General features: G+C 39.8%; 2 long non-coding RNA genes across 6 annotated transcripts in view; one reads left to right on the top strand and one right to left on the bottom strand.

Annotated features, from left to right (window-relative positions):
- The window catches only part of LOC142830144 (uncharacterized), a 105,485-nt gene extending 100,981 nt beyond the window's left edge, over positions 1–4,504 (bottom strand). Inside the window, exon 1 of one of the 2 annotated variants that reach the window (XR_012905118.1) lies at positions 4,445–4,504. This is a non-coding gene — a long non-coding RNA (uncharacterized LOC142830144). The remainder of the gene's footprint in view (positions 1–4,444) is intronic. The other variant, XR_012905119.1, reaches the window with a different exon arrangement.
- Positions 1–15,319, top strand: part of LOC142830142 (uncharacterized) — a 159,400-nt gene that overhangs the window by 90,503 nt on the left and 53,578 nt on the right. The window contains exon 4 of one of the 4 annotated variants that reach the window (XR_012905117.1): positions 8,764–10,613. The exons of the other annotated variants lie outside the window; for them this stretch is intronic. This is a non-coding gene — a long non-coding RNA (uncharacterized LOC142830142). Of the gene's footprint in view, positions 1–8,763; positions 10,614–15,319 lie in introns of those variants that run through there. 4 annotated transcript variants of the gene reach the window in all.

The following is a 15,319-nucleotide window of genomic DNA, read 5'->3' as shown; positions in this document are numbered from 1 at the left end:
ACATAGAAAATATCCCCACTGGTTTTTTTCAGGTGTGATACAACTATAAATAATTTGAGCAACAGCCCAACTCAAATCCTTGGAAAACAGGTTTAAATGATTCCTTGAACACTTATCTGGTTCTTTTTTCCATTCCTCTTTTGGCTATTCATGAACAGACTTGGTTTTTTTACTATTGACCTATTGTTTGCTATTACTCAAGGACCATTTTAAGAGAACAAATTGTTCACTTTGGGAATGTGGAATCTGATCATACACTCTATATAATAAACTCACTTAAATCAGCCTTTTGGCTTGTTCTAAACTGGATTATCAAATAGTGAAAATTCCTGTTCATGCAACAATCCCCTTTATAATTTTTAACTCACCCACTATGCAGATATTAAAGTATTTATTTTCATAACAAAAAGTATGTGTATAATATCAAGTAATTTCAGGGCTGGCCTTTGGTTTCCTAACATTTACAAGTGTAGTTCTGACCCCATTTAAGTCAATCAAAGTTTTGCAATTTGTGCAAAGTAAGAAACACAGGTCTGGAATCACAAAGGGACTTAGGCACCTAACTTCAATTTTAGGTACCTTAATCCCAGAATCAAGCTCCACTAGATTCATAAAACCCCCGCTCAGCTGCTACCAATGCAGGTAGGTACCTAAGTTTGCTTGGCACCTAACTTTTTACAGTAAAACATTTTCTATGCATCTGTGTTTCTACTTCTGAGCATGCTCAGTACAGCCCCACTCTAGGCATGCAAATGCCTATGCAGTACAGTGAAAAGCAAATTAGAGAAGATAAGCATTCCTGTGCCTAACTGGGAGGGGCCAATCTTGTTAGTATGCTCAGAACTCACCTACTGGATTGGATTCTGCATCTGAAATGGCAGAAAACAGTGCCAAAATGGGGCAGACCCTCCTCCACAACTTAAAGGCCAGGGGTGGGCTGCTCACCTAGGATATGGGAGATCCTTGCTTCAGATCCTGTGTCTGAGGGAGAAGGGATTTGACAAGGCTCTGGTATCTCAGTGAAAGTGCTCTAATAGCTGGGCTATGGGAGATTCTGCTGTCAAGTTCCTTCCATCTCTCCCACTGAAGCTGTTCAACATTGCGGCTCAATACATTTGCATGTCATTAGGGTAGGGCTCTGGATCTGACACTCTTCTACAATGAGTGCTCTAACCACCAGGCTACAGGACATGCTTGTGGTGTCTCTCTGGCCAATGATGAAAAATTACTTAACCGGAGTAGAGCAACTCCTGAAAGAGAGATTGCTGCTGATTTGCGTAAAGCCCCTCCTGGGTCCTGTTCCAATAAGCAAGCTTAGAGCATGCTTATCGGGTTAGACACTATAAGTGAGTTACATGGAGAAATGCCTACCTTCCTCCAGTTCACAAATTGTTATGCGGCTACTGGGGCGTTTCTCGGGTGCATACGCTCAGATGCAGAAATACAGGTTTCCCAGAGAATTTTTATGAAGAGGAAAAATGCCATTGCATGAGTTAAAGTTTGGCAGCAGCAGATTCTGGGATTTAGTTAGGCATTCAAGGCCCTTTTTTAATGTTACAGTGCAGAAAAAACACAGATGGAAACTGTGTCTCAGTGGTTTGAGCCTGTATATTTTATTGGAACACAAAACAACAGCAGAGGAGGATCGTGCTGGGACTGGATACTAAAATAACTGTAATCTTACTGTGGAGTGTGGGGCAAATCTCTCTCTCCCCACAAATTGTATAGGGCACCTGAGCACTGAAGGCATTCAGAATGACAGTGATTTTCTGGGTGCATGAGCATCACCACGCCTAAATTCCTTTGTGAATCTAATACACTGAGCTTTCTGTTACTTCCTTTAATCCAGAAAAGACTGAGATGTGGGAGGTTTGAAAATCCATATGATCAGTATTTATTCTTAGCACTGTTTCTTTTTTCTTTAAAAAAGCAATCTTATGTTTTAGAAAGCTGATTAGAGCTGATTGTAGCCCACAACCTCTCTCCAACATAAAATAATGGTAAACCCATGACCAAACAAACCAAATCAATTCTGAATGCTGATGAACTGTACACCTTCCTGAGAGTAAATCAATATGAACTCAATCTAGAAATAGAACAGTTAAGAATTTACATTTTTTCCTCCCAGAGAATTTACACCACTGTTTTTAAGAGGAAAATGTGTTAAACGAGTAATTTAATTTCATTGTATGACGTACTTACATTTTTACTTCCTCCCACATAAATAGTGAGTTGCTATAAATCCAATCAAGAGAAAGATAGAAATGCAACAATAAGTATGTCCTGTACACAGGCTAACATATGTGTTATATAAAGAATGAGAGAGAATGGATGGGGGTGCGGGGCTTGCATATCTGAGATATGAATGCCCTCCAAAGCCTAATAAAGTCTGAATACAAATCTGAATTTTATGCCTGACCACTCTTTCAAACCAAACACCCATCCATCCAGATTAGAAACTAGTTTCAGTGTTTCTAACCTCTGGTCTACGTTCACATTAAGATACGCAACTTCAGCTACATTAATTGCTTAGCTTAAGTCGAAATAGCTTAATTCGAATTTTGGTGTCTTCCACACTGTGGGAAGTTGAAGGGAGCCCACTCTCCCTTTGACTTCCCTTTTTCCTCTTGAAGCAGGACTATGGCCATTGATGGGAGCACTCACTCAGTTCAAATTAGTGTGTCTTCACTAGACCCTCTAATTCAAACCTCCAGAAGATCGACTGTGACTGCTTCAATCTTATCTGCAGTGCAGACATGGCTTAATGTCACAGAGATGCTTTTCTTGTTATACATCTTGATCTTTTGGAAAGCTAACTTTTGTTCTTTTACAAATACAGTGCTAATACTTCAGCTGGCACAAACTGGAGAACTTTATTTACGCCACTGAAACTATTTACAACAGCTGAGGATCAGGTCCAATACCTTTAAAGAGCCATGTGATGTTATTTCATGTGCTCTTTCATCAGTAAAAAACCCAACAAATGGTTTAGTAGCACTTCATAGAATAACAAAACATGTAGATGGTATCATGAGCTTTCGTGGGCACAGCCCACTTCTTCAGATGACCGGAGTTATGAATAGGGGATATGAAAAGTCAAAATAAATAGAAGAGGGGAAGGAGAGGGGGAGAAAAAGAAAAAAAGAAAAAAAGGAAGGGAGTGTGAGACAGAGCATCATTAAATATCTGGAGAATGGGTACGTAAACCTAAGCAGATCAAAGTAAATAGATAGATGCTAAGACAGGAAAGTTGTTTTGGTCATTTCATGCTAAGTCTCACTCCACAGCCATCCATCCTCTCAGGTGGTTCAAAAAGTGTCATGGAATAATTGAGTCTTTCAGATATATGTGCAGTAGTATACAACTCCTTCTAAAATAAGAGCTGCAGTCAGATCTAATCTTGGAATGGAAGGAAAAGTCTTATTGTCTTCAGAAAGTTAGTAGAGGCAATTTCTCTTGAATTGAGTAGGAGTACATTGGTAAGAGAAAATGGAGGAAATTGAAACAATCTTGTCCTTGTTGTGTCCCTTTGTGGGTAAACGAAGATCTTTAGGAGTGTCAGTCTGACTTTTTTTCTCAACAACAAATGCACACCCCAATAAGAACAAGTGGGCAAAAAGAAACTACAGGTACTTTTCCTAGTCTCTGTGAAAGGCTTCAAAGCACCTGCTAACACCATGGCCATAGTACTCCATTTTGTAAGATAGTCTGAAGGAAATTCTTCTGTTCTTTATAAAATATAGGAATATTAGGAAATTCAACAGCTTTGAAAAAAAAAGTGTATTTCCTGGGAAGTGTGGGCCGCTGACTTTCCTCTTCTAAGAAGCAACTGGGACATCAGGTCAAAACCATATTTAACTTTATATGTGAGTAATTCAGCAATAGAACTCAGGGAGCTGGCACAGAACAGAAGATGCTTCCTAAGCTGATCAGGGAAGCACTTGTGGGAAGAAGAAAAACAAATCCATTGAGCTACAAACTTGTCCCTTTTTATAACCTAAGCAACGAAGCATAGTAAACGTTTTCAGCTTTTAGCTGCTCTTTGTAGATGAAGTTGACTTTGGCTTAGTTTCATAGTCACAGAATGATTACCAGAGCATAAATGGAGGAAGCAAATCTGTATGCTTGTATATTTTATTTCAAGAGACCATAATGTCTAAGGCGCAAACTAGTCTCTAAAATTCATCACTGAAATTCATCTTCCAGCTGGCAGAAGAAAGGAAGGAAGAGATAATGGAGGCTTCTAAGCTGTTTTTTAAAAGACATTTGCAAAGCTAAGATCCCTTGTGTATTATTGAAAAAAATGAGATCAAGAGGTCATTTCTCATCTCTGTTTACAAAATGTTCTCTGCTCTGAAATGTCCTCACAAGTCTTGTCCTCTAAATGGTCACTGTCTTATTCAAATCCCCCTTAAATTTAATTTCTCCAGAGAAGTTTTCCTACCTTGTTAAGCAGTGATGTCTTCACATCCTCCCATGCATGAACTATTGTCCTGTGTTTTATCTTATCTACACTGGCATATGTACTAGGGAAGCAAATATTAGGGCCAAATTCTGTTCTTATTTCATTGCTGTAACTCTGTTACACATTACACATTTACACATTATAAATAAGAACCGATCTTGGCTTTAGGTCTTATTCTGTGATTTGTAATGTATGTGAAGTTTGTAAAGTGCATTTATGGGCCACAAAAATAGATATTAACAGTGGGTCAGATTCTAATATGATGTAAATCTATGTAGTTCCATTGAAAATACATCCGTTTACATTAGCTGAGAACCTGTTCCACAGTGATTTTACTCAAAGCTGAATGAGTTGGCTGCCACATCTTAAAATTACTAATAAGGAAGGGGTTACAATATACCCCATGTAAATATTTCCAGAAGTCTATGTAAGAATCTGGGTCACAGTCTGGCCATTTATCTTTCAGATCAAAAGTAATTCCTCTTAATGTGTTCAGCAGATGCTTTTTCCACTCTTTGTTACTAAATATTGCAGACTGTATCGAATATATTTACATATATATTTTTACAAATACGGGCGCACCTCTCTTTTTGCTTCATTTGTTGTGATTGAAATATACAGTCTACAAAATAAAATGCTTGCAGTACCAATATCAGGGTCGTTCGTGTGCTCACGCATTTGTCATTCTTTTGTGAGTGGCATAATTTCCCATGTTTGCCTCCAAAAATACTTTAACAGATAACATGCTGCCAAGAACAGAACAAAAGCTTTCCAAATTTTCTAGGCAGCGTTACTGATGACAAACGTTACTTTCATGTTCTTCAAAAACAGCAATAGGAATTATACTACATGTCTATCATTTTGTGCTGTGATCCTTTCACAGCTCACAAACGAAACAGGATTGGGCTGGAACTATAGACATTCAAGGAAAGGAATAGCTGACATCTCTCTGCACCTAAGGGAACTGGCAGCAATGCTGCTTAGTTAATGTCAAATAGAAGGGTGTGGGATGATTGATTTCCTGTGGCTACTTGGTCAGAACCAAATTCTATCATCCTTTACCCACAATGATTATTGGCACCTTACTTTGCCAATAGCTTCTTCACTGATTTAAATCACATTACTTGTGGCAAGAAGCTATTAGTCAGCACAAGTATGGATTGGGGAATCCACTCCTTAATTAGGGCTTTATAAAATAAGTCTTTTTCTATAAACTGGGCATGGCTGTACAAAAGTCAGAGTTTGTTGAACCTCTGTATGATTCAGAGTAAAAAACTTCAGCATTTGTAATTACAAATGAGATAAAAGTGTTTGGATAGTCTGTCATGTTGATTTGGGTTTCTTCCTTTCTTAGAATGTCATTACAGGAACAGACCTAGCATTGGTTGAATGGGGTGCCTAAACTGAATTTTCATACTTGCTAGTGTCTTTTGAATTGAACTGTGAATTTCTAATGCTTGATTTCTTTATTTTTAGTAATTACATTGTACCAGTATTTTGGATGCTTGCAAAATAATGAGTGATCTTATTGTTTGTACTGAAATAATGATAGGCGACCTATGCTACTTAATTAAATTAGATGGTTTCATCATAAAATGGTGGTTGTGTACATGTGACATACAGTTTCTATCCATGTATATTTTATACCGCATACAGTATGTGATGGTTAAAATCCATGGAGAAATTATCATGTACCTTTGATCACCTCACCTGCGCTTTTCCCACTAATCTATTTCTGCAGGGAATACATTGAATAGTGAAGCAATTTCAAATGATCATCATTTTAAAATATATTGTCTGAGGTGCTAGATAGAGAATATTCAGTCTTGGAATAGGGACACAATTAAGAATCGGTACCTTGCAACCTGCTGTTGGAAATGTGTGTTTGTTCTTCTCCTGTGCATGTAATATTTGCAGTTACAAAAATATCCCATTTTGTTTAAAGGAATATTATGCCAAGTATTTTAACTTTCTGTAGACTGCCTAGAACAAGGAAGGTGCTTTATAATGTATGAGCATGTGGATGTGCACTAGATTTGTAGTAATGCATGTATACTTCCTTGTGCGCACCTGTGTTGCACTTGTTCACACAGGCAAGTGTATGAGCGTTTGAATATACATACAAAGTGTTGCAGGCATGCAGTATAGTTTGCATACTCTAACCTTGTATAAGCAGAAAAGTGCCTGCACATTTTCGCGTAACCCTTTTTGAAGTCCATCTCTTCCTGCTTTTGCTCTTGGCAAGTGCATTCTAATTTCACTATTTTGGGTGACTGAAGTGGAAATACAAAGAACATAAATGAGGAGAAGTAAGTTAGATTTTTATTGCCAAATATTTTCCTTAGTTACGTACACAAACACAATTTCTGGGAAGCCAGTAAAAGTTGGTTCTGTATTTGTATGTTGTTTTTTAATTTAAAGTTTCTCTGTAGAACAGTGTATTCCTTTGTACCTCTTTATCAGTCTTTGCTACTCCCTTAGTCAATTTTCTTATACCGAGTAAAATGTTCAGCAAATATATATTTATACCTTGACAATATTACTTTAGACATCTCTAATGCAACTAGTACAAAAATACCTAAATAAATAACAGATGATGGATGAACTATATAATAAATGCTGATCCAGCTACCTTATTTCCTGAAAGAATTATACTTCATTAATGCCCTCATGTGGTAAGCACTTGTGGTATGTTGCTGCTTTACTTGGGTACACTATAGGAAAGGAAGCCTTGCATAACTGATCTGTCATTTACAGGCTCTTTAGAGTTTCTCCTAGAATTTTATATGGTCTTTATGTGCTTTGATCACTGTTTTAATCATTAGATTTCACTCATATTGAAGATTATGAAAATGTTTTCATTCACATTCTTCCAATTAGTTCAATGGGAGTTTCATTAGAATTATATTCAGATAGTAATGGAGGGTTACCCAGTGAAAAACATGCTAAGCAATTGGAACACCTAGTTAACTACTAACAAGGTCATTTTAAAGGATAATCATAGTTATGGTCCAGTGCCATGATTGACAGAACGATAAAGGACTGCTGTACTCATGCAAATTCCCACAGAAATCAATGGAGTGCCTTCTGTGTCCCCATAAGTTGTCAGCTGTAAGAATGGGGCCTTTGTTAGCCTTTCCACAGCACTTTTCATCTATTGTTGACAAAATGCTATGCAAGGCTGCGTCTGTATTGTTATTATCATTTGACAGGTGGAGTGGCTGAAGGACTGACAGGTTAAAGATAAACATTTTAAAAAATGACCCCTACTATTTCTGAGGTATTTAAATGATTGCGGCTTCATTTAAATTTACATGGCTACCGCGCTGAGCCGACAAACAGCTGATCAGCTGTTTGCCGGCTCAGCATGCTAGTCTGGACGCTCCCGCGCCGACATCAAAACCCTTTGTCGGCAGCCCCATTATGCCTTGTGGGATGAGGTTTACCGGGGCTGCCGACAAAGGGCTTTGATGTCGGCAGGGGAGCGTCCAGACTAGCGCGCTGAGCCGACAAACAGCTGATCAGCTGTTTGTCGGCTCAGCGCGGCAGCCATGTACATTTAAATGAAGCCGTGATCATTTAAATCGTGGCTTCATTTGCCTTTGTCAAAAAAACAAATCTACATGGCTCCATCGACGGAGCCATGTAGTTTAGACGTACCCTTAATGTCCCACTACAACTCAAGTGAAACAACTCTTTTCCAGCATGTCTGTTGCTCTGAATTAAAACTGTATCTTTGACACTTATTTTGAAGTTGAGAAACACTGAATAAGTGCTAAGTATTATTATTGTCTTTTTCACTTATATCACTTGAATCTGACTGTGCTGATACTTTTGCATTTTTAAAAATTATATTGTAGGGGGATGAATGTTTAAGACTAATGGCAGTAAGCTACTCTCACCTTAAATTCACATTGATTCAGAGAAATACATATTCAGCACTTTTCTGTTAGTTACATGAACCCCAGAAAGCAAGAAGGCAGGTGGCAGTGGCATGATTTGCATATTAGGGAACAATCCCCAGAGGACTTCTGTGACCATACCCCATCACAATGATCAAGAGCCACAGTTCCCTCTCTGATATGTTCCTGAGGTCGTATATAAGTGTACTGACCCTTGCTCAGGAAGGTAGTGGCATTACAAACTAGCCTTGATTTGTCATCTGGAAGCAAAGCGTTACAAAAATGTGGTGGAAAGGAAGCCCATATGTGTCTAGCATCATAGGACCTGGCCTATTTGTCCATTTGGTCAAATAGGAATAAGCATAATATTAAACAAAATATTCTTTCTTCTTCCAGACACACAGCATGATTCTTCCTCAGTCACAAGAAGATGAAATCATAGAAACATCTCAGCTAGAACACAGATTTCACTTATTTACAGAAAAAGATATAGAAACAGTGCCAAATGCCCAAAAACTTCAGTATCTGACAGGAGGATCTGAATGATACAGTAGCTAAGCAATTTAATTTAAAAGAACGTGTCCAAGTACTTGGTCCTAATTCCGCTGATGTTAATGAGAGTCTTTCATGTACATTATCCCCGCACCAACACTGTGCAGGTCAGGCCAGAAAAACAACCACAAGTATAAGGCCCTATACAAAATATATGGTGATTGTCAAATAATTGCTGTGGAATTGCAGACGAGACATGGAAAATTGCAGAAAAGTAACAGTAGACCTTTATTAGTTCTGCTAATTTGGAAAAGCTAGCTGCCCACGGCTGACAGAGGGAGCCCTGCTGTGCATGGGGCTGATTATTAAAATGTAACTTACATACACCTGAATTTAGCATCAAAATTGCAGTAGAAGTCTAATATTGTGGGCTCTGCAATTTCTGCAGTATCGTGAAGTAAGTAGGGCCTTACAGATGCATTATCTTCCAGGCAGGCTCTCCACTGCAATGGGAATCCTCAGGGAAGCTGCCAGCTGCAGCAGCCTTGAGGGTACTCCTAAAGTGGAACTGTATTAATATGGAAATGAAGGTAGGAGGTTTCTCGGACTTCTGCTTCTGGCCTCCTGCTGATCCTCCAGATCCCTGAGATTTGCATGGAATCTACACGCTGTCCCCACAGTCTCTTCACAGGGCAAAACCCTGCTTCCTGACCCAGAGAACCTTGCAAATATTTTTCCCCACAAAACTCTGTTAGTTGGCCATTCTTCTAATGAATCCACAATATTAGCAAAGAGAAGCTTATTAATCATCCCAATGCACCAGTAAGCTGCCAGTATTGGGATTTGAAGCTTCAGTTATTGATATTTGGTTGGTCACCTTCCTCTCATTCAGAAATCCACATCAAAACCATGTTTTCTACTCGAATGATCATTCTGAAGCCTGTACATTGCTGCTGCCCCTCTCCTGGTCTGCTGTACATCCTCTAACCCAAACTGAGTCAGAGTACCTCAATCTTCTTTTTCTTTCTTCTGATATTTGGTGTTTGAGGGGGTTGCTGGCTGTTTCATTCCATAAAAGGAATGAAGAAGTCACTGGCAGGTACAGCAACAATTTATATGAGCTAGAGAGTGAAAACAACGCTTTTTGGTTCACACTAATTCCATATGCTCAACAGAGCCAGATTAACTCTTCTCAGGACCTGGGGTTATTAGATTTTGTGGAGCCCCCAGGCTCTGGGATAAGGCCAAAAGAAAGGTTCAGAGTGAAGGAGAGGGCTATTCCCACCCAATGGGAGCTGCGGGTTGGAATTTCCAGGTGAGGGTAGCATGGGGTCATAACTTCCTTACCTCGTGGCAACACCGCTACAGCCTGGGGATGAATTGAAGTACATGGATCCACCTGCCCCCTTCCAGAAAGGGCTGAGCTGGAACACAGTGGCTTTCTGGGACCCTGGGATGCAGCCCTAAAGATCTTTTCTTAATATAGTCTTGATGCTCAAGCACAATAAACATGATCCAAAGCCCACTGAAGTCATAGGAGTCTTTCTACTGATGAGGGCTTTTGCTCACATTCAGTCTCATGCAAACTAGACTGAATTTCCTGTGTGTCGCTGCTTCTGAAAATGTATATCCAAACAGCAACTTTCTCCAGTAATTTGGCTATATGTTTCTTTGCTAATGGACCATCTGTTAAAAATTTTAGCTCTGTAATATTAGAGTGAATGAGTTTCTGTATAAAAGAACAAAGAATAAAGAGTAGAAGCTCCTCAGGACTGTCTCTGAATCTGTTTGTGCATCACACAGCACAACAGGAACCTAATCCTGATTGTGGCTTCTGGGCGCTACTGTTATATGACTGTTAAATAACCAGAAGAATGAATTTTAGCATCAGAAAGTCGGAGGCCTGGCTTTCATTATTCCGCACCATCTAAGACTCATTTTGAATGTTGGTTTCTGGCTGTAGAGAAATATGTTCTGTTCAAGGATGGTAGTTTTGAGGGAGGAGAGGGGGTAATTGTTGTTTTTAATTTAGAAAATTGAGCTTTAAAAATCCTACCAGATGACTGGGTAAGAAGAATTGGCTGATAAATGTATGATAAGCAAATGTAATAACACAGCCAGGCCTTCAGAAGGGAGGAGGGGAGAGAGAGAGATGAATAAGATACAGAAGAGACTTTCAAAATACATAAATATAATAAGCAATGTCAAGGCAGAGCATTTTGCACAAATGCGTTAGTTTCCAAAATGGAAAGAGATTTGGAATGGGTTGACTATATAAGAAGAAACTGTAGTGTGGGTTTTGGGCTATTTCTGACTATATTGTGTCACCTTCACATTCCTTGAAATTATATTACACTGCATGTAGATCCATTCATGTAAAAAAATTATATAGAGTGAGAATGGAAGAAAAGTTGATGTTCAGTATTGTGCTTTCAAGGCTTTAATTGATCACAGATGCAGCAGATCATGCAAAAGATTTGTGTAGGTGAAACTTGTCAACTCTTGCAATTATTCAAGTTACACAAAGCCATAGGCTATGTCTAGACTGGCATGATTTTCCACAAATGCTTTTAACGGAAAAGGTTTTCCATTAAAAGCATTTGCGGAAAAGAGCGTCTAGATTGGCACGGACGCTTTTCTGCAATAGCACTTTTCGCCATCGAGGCTTTTTTGCGCAAAACAGTTTTTAGCTGTCTACACTGGCCCTCTTGCGCAAAAACATTTCCGGAAAAGGGCTTTTGCCCGAATGGGAATGTCAAAGCATTTGCACAAGAAGCACTGATTTCAGACAGTAGAACATCAGTGCTTTTGTGCAAAATCAAGCGGCCAGTGTAGACAGCTGGCAAGTTTTTGCGCAAAGCGGAAAAACTTGCCAGTCTAGACACAGCCATAGAGTTTTCAGAGATGAAACCAACATTAGTGCCTCCAATTCCTGTTTCCCCAATATTCCAGGGATTTCCAAAATTCTGTCATATCTAAAGTCTACTAGGTATTCTGTCTTTAGCAAATTATTAGCACTGCCTAATTCAGTAATTTCAGAGGGGTAGCCAAGTTAGTCTGTAACTGGAAAAACTTAAAAAACAATGAATAGGCTAGCAGCACCTTAAAGACTAACAAAATATGTAGATGGTATCATGAGCTTTCATGGGCAATATTGAGGGCAGGGGACTGGACTCGATGACCTCTCGAGGTCCCTTCCAGTCCTAGTATTCTACGATTCTATGATCCCATCTACATGTTTTGTTAGGCTTTAAGGTTCTGCTAGACTAGAGGTGGGCTAAAGGGCCTCCTTGGGCTGGATCCAGCCTGCTAAGTGGGTTGATATGGCCTGCGGAGGCCCTGCCACTCCTCTACCCTCAGGCCAATTAGGACCTGGGGATGGGGGGAAGCACATGAAGTTTCCTCCACCCTGTCAGTTAAATATGAGTCAGCATGTGATGCTGTTGCAAAGAAAGCAAACATGATTCTGGGATGTATTAACAGGTGCATTGTGAGCAAGACACGAGAAGTCCTTCTTCCGCTCTACTCTGCACTGGTTAGGCCTCAATTGGGCTGTGTCTAGACTGCATCCCTTTTCCATAAAAGGGATGCAAATTAGACACATCACAATTGCAAATGAAGCGGGGATTTAAATCCCCCCAGCTTAATTTGCATAAAAATTGCTGCTGCTTTTTTCCGACTCGGAGCTTTGCCGGAAAAAAGCACCAGTCTAGACGCGGATCTTTCAGAAAATAAAGCCTTTTCCGAAAGATCCCTTAACCCTCTTAAAAGAAGGGATAAGAGATCTTTCGGAAAAGGCTTTATTTTCCGAAAGATCCGCGTCTAGACTGGTGCTTTTTTCCGGCAAAGCTCCGAGTCGGAAAAAAGCGGCAGCAATTTTTATGCAAATGAAACGGGGGGGATTTAAATCCCCGCTTCATTTGCAATTGCGATGTGTCTAATTTGCATCCCTTTTAAGGAAAAGGGATGCAGTCTAGACACAGCCTTGGAGTATTGTGTCCAGTTCTGGGTACTGCATTTCAAGAAATATGTGGAGAAATTGGAGAGGGTCCAGAGAAGAGCAACGAGAATGATTAAAGGTCTAGAGAACATGACCTCTGAGGGAAGGCTGAACGAATTGGGTTTGTTTAGTTTAGAAAAGAGAAGATTGAGGGGGGACATGATAGCAGTTTTCAGATATCTAAAAGGGTGTCATAAGGAGGAGGGACAAAACTTGTTCATCTTGGCCTCTGAGGATAGAACAAGAAGCAATGGGCTTAAACTGCAGCAAGGGAGGTTTAGGTTGGACATTAGGAAAAAGTTCCTAAATGTCAGGGTGGTTAAACACTGGAATAAATTGCCCAGGGAGGTTGTGGAATCCCCACCTCTGGAGATATTTAAGAGTAGGTTAGATAAATGTCTATCAGGGATGGTCTAGACAGTATTTGGTCCTGCCAGAAGGGCAGGGGACTGGACTTGATGACCTCTTGCAGTCCCTTCCAGTCCTAGTATTCTATGAGTCTATGCTCCGGACAGGGTTGGAGGAGACTTCACGTGCTCCCCCCCCTCCCTCCAGGCTCTAATTGGCCTGGGGATGGGAGAGCACAGAAAGTCTCCTCTCACCGCCAGGGCCATGGGTGCTTAGGGAGAACCTGTGGGGAGACAAAGGGGCTCCCCCTGACCAATCATGTTCTGTGGGTGGGGAAGCCCAGAAGTATTCTGGCTCCACCCCATCCGTTTGAGGCTCTGCCCCTTCTGGTGTGGCCTGGCAAAAAATTATTGCCCTCCCCCATGCTAGACTATTTGTTGTTAATTCAGTAACTAATAGAGAAGGAGCTAAATGGAGAGTACATTTGGCAGTTTTCTAATGCTTTTGTGATTTATTTTAAAAAGTTGTTTATTTAACAAGTTGTTCCACCTGTCACCCCCAAAAGCTGTATTTAATATTCCAGTATTCAACAAACTCTGCAGACCAATTTTGTTTTCAAGTATTGCATGATTGGTTTCTCATTATACTGATTTTTAAGAAGGTTTCATTAACTAGTGCTGCTATAATCAGGAATCTTTTTCATTTTTTGGTCTTTACTTTTACATTATTCTTATTATCTAGAATGACAGAGAATGGGAGAATATAATTAACTTTTGACTTCTTCACCTCCAGACAATACCCTCAGAACTTGATCGACTAGTGTGATGAATTGTCATTCAGAAGCAGACTCACATTTGCTCCAGCTAGTAAGCTGTTCTCAACTTGAGTACTTTGAGGAAAAAAATTCCTTATATGATAATCTATTTGTCCTATGATGTGGGTTCTAAATAATGCATTTTAGTGAAATATCACTAGAATCATTGCTACTGCATGGACTGGGTACACTGATTTCTGCTTACAGAGGGCCATATTCCCACAATGGGATTTATTAAAGAACAGCTTTTTTTTTTAAATAATGTGGCCTAAATCTTCTCTGAAATGCTTATCCTGAGTAACTGGGCTAGACATCTTCACCCAGAGCAGGAAACCTTGCTCTGAAGTTGTGCTGCTGTATAGGGCCTATGGAATTCCAATGGCTGGAAGAGAACTCAGTGGCTTTAGTACACATTTCCATGGGAGAAAGGCTTGTCACAGATCCTCTGGCTTTATTTTCCATGTATTGCTGGGTAAGGAAGCCCTGCAAAATGGGTTTCTGTGCTGCTCAGAAAGTAAAACCCACCTCAAACCCAGCTCCTTTCTTTTCACTGAACCATACTAACTGTGCTGCCAGCAGAGTAGACTGGCAAAGGCAAGAAGAGGAGTTATTCCTAATGGAGCTGGAACCACCTAAAACCTGTGCTTTAGGCAATCCCCAAAGGAAAATACTTTCTTAATTAAACTATTTAACATACAGACGCACCCTGAGAAAGTTCCCTGCGCTCTTATAGAATGAAGTGATGCTATCATTAATGGTTTCAGGGAAAACTGGAATATGGACCTCAGGTCTTGGCATGTAACCATAGGCATGACTGTTTTTACAATTATTGGATGTTTTTCTACTTGGCAGTGTCTGCTTCCTTGAAACTATTTTTCTATTAGAAAACCGAATATCCAAACACCAACAATTTTCAGCAGAAAAGGGTTTTCAGCCTTTTAATTTTTTTTTTACAAAGTTGCAAGTTCCTGTTGAACTTTGGGGAGGGGACACTCCTCTTCTCAAGGAGCTCTACCAGTGGCTATAAACTACCTTTCCATTTCTCTTAGACTATGTCTAGACTTCATCCCTCTGTTGACAGAGGGATGCAAATCAAGCACATCGAAATTGCTAATGAAGCAGGGATTTAAATATCCCACACTTCATTAGCATACAGATAAACATGGCTGCCGTTTTTTTTTAAACTGAGTTTTTTTGACCCCCTCCCTCCTGGCAGTCTAGACTCAGATCTGTCGAAAATAAAGCCTTTTTCAACAGATACTGTAGTCCTCAAAAAATGAGGTTTACAGGATCTGTCA

Source organism: Pelodiscus sinensis, chromosome 1, assembly GCF_049634645.1.
Source record: "Pelodiscus sinensis isolate JC-2024 chromosome 1, ASM4963464v1, whole genome shotgun sequence".
Lineage (NCBI taxonomy): Eukaryota > Metazoa > Chordata > Testudines > Trionychidae > Pelodiscus > Pelodiscus sinensis.
The sequence above is the reverse complement of the archived record's forward strand: the minus strand, read 5'-3'. Positions and strand labels throughout refer to the sequence as shown.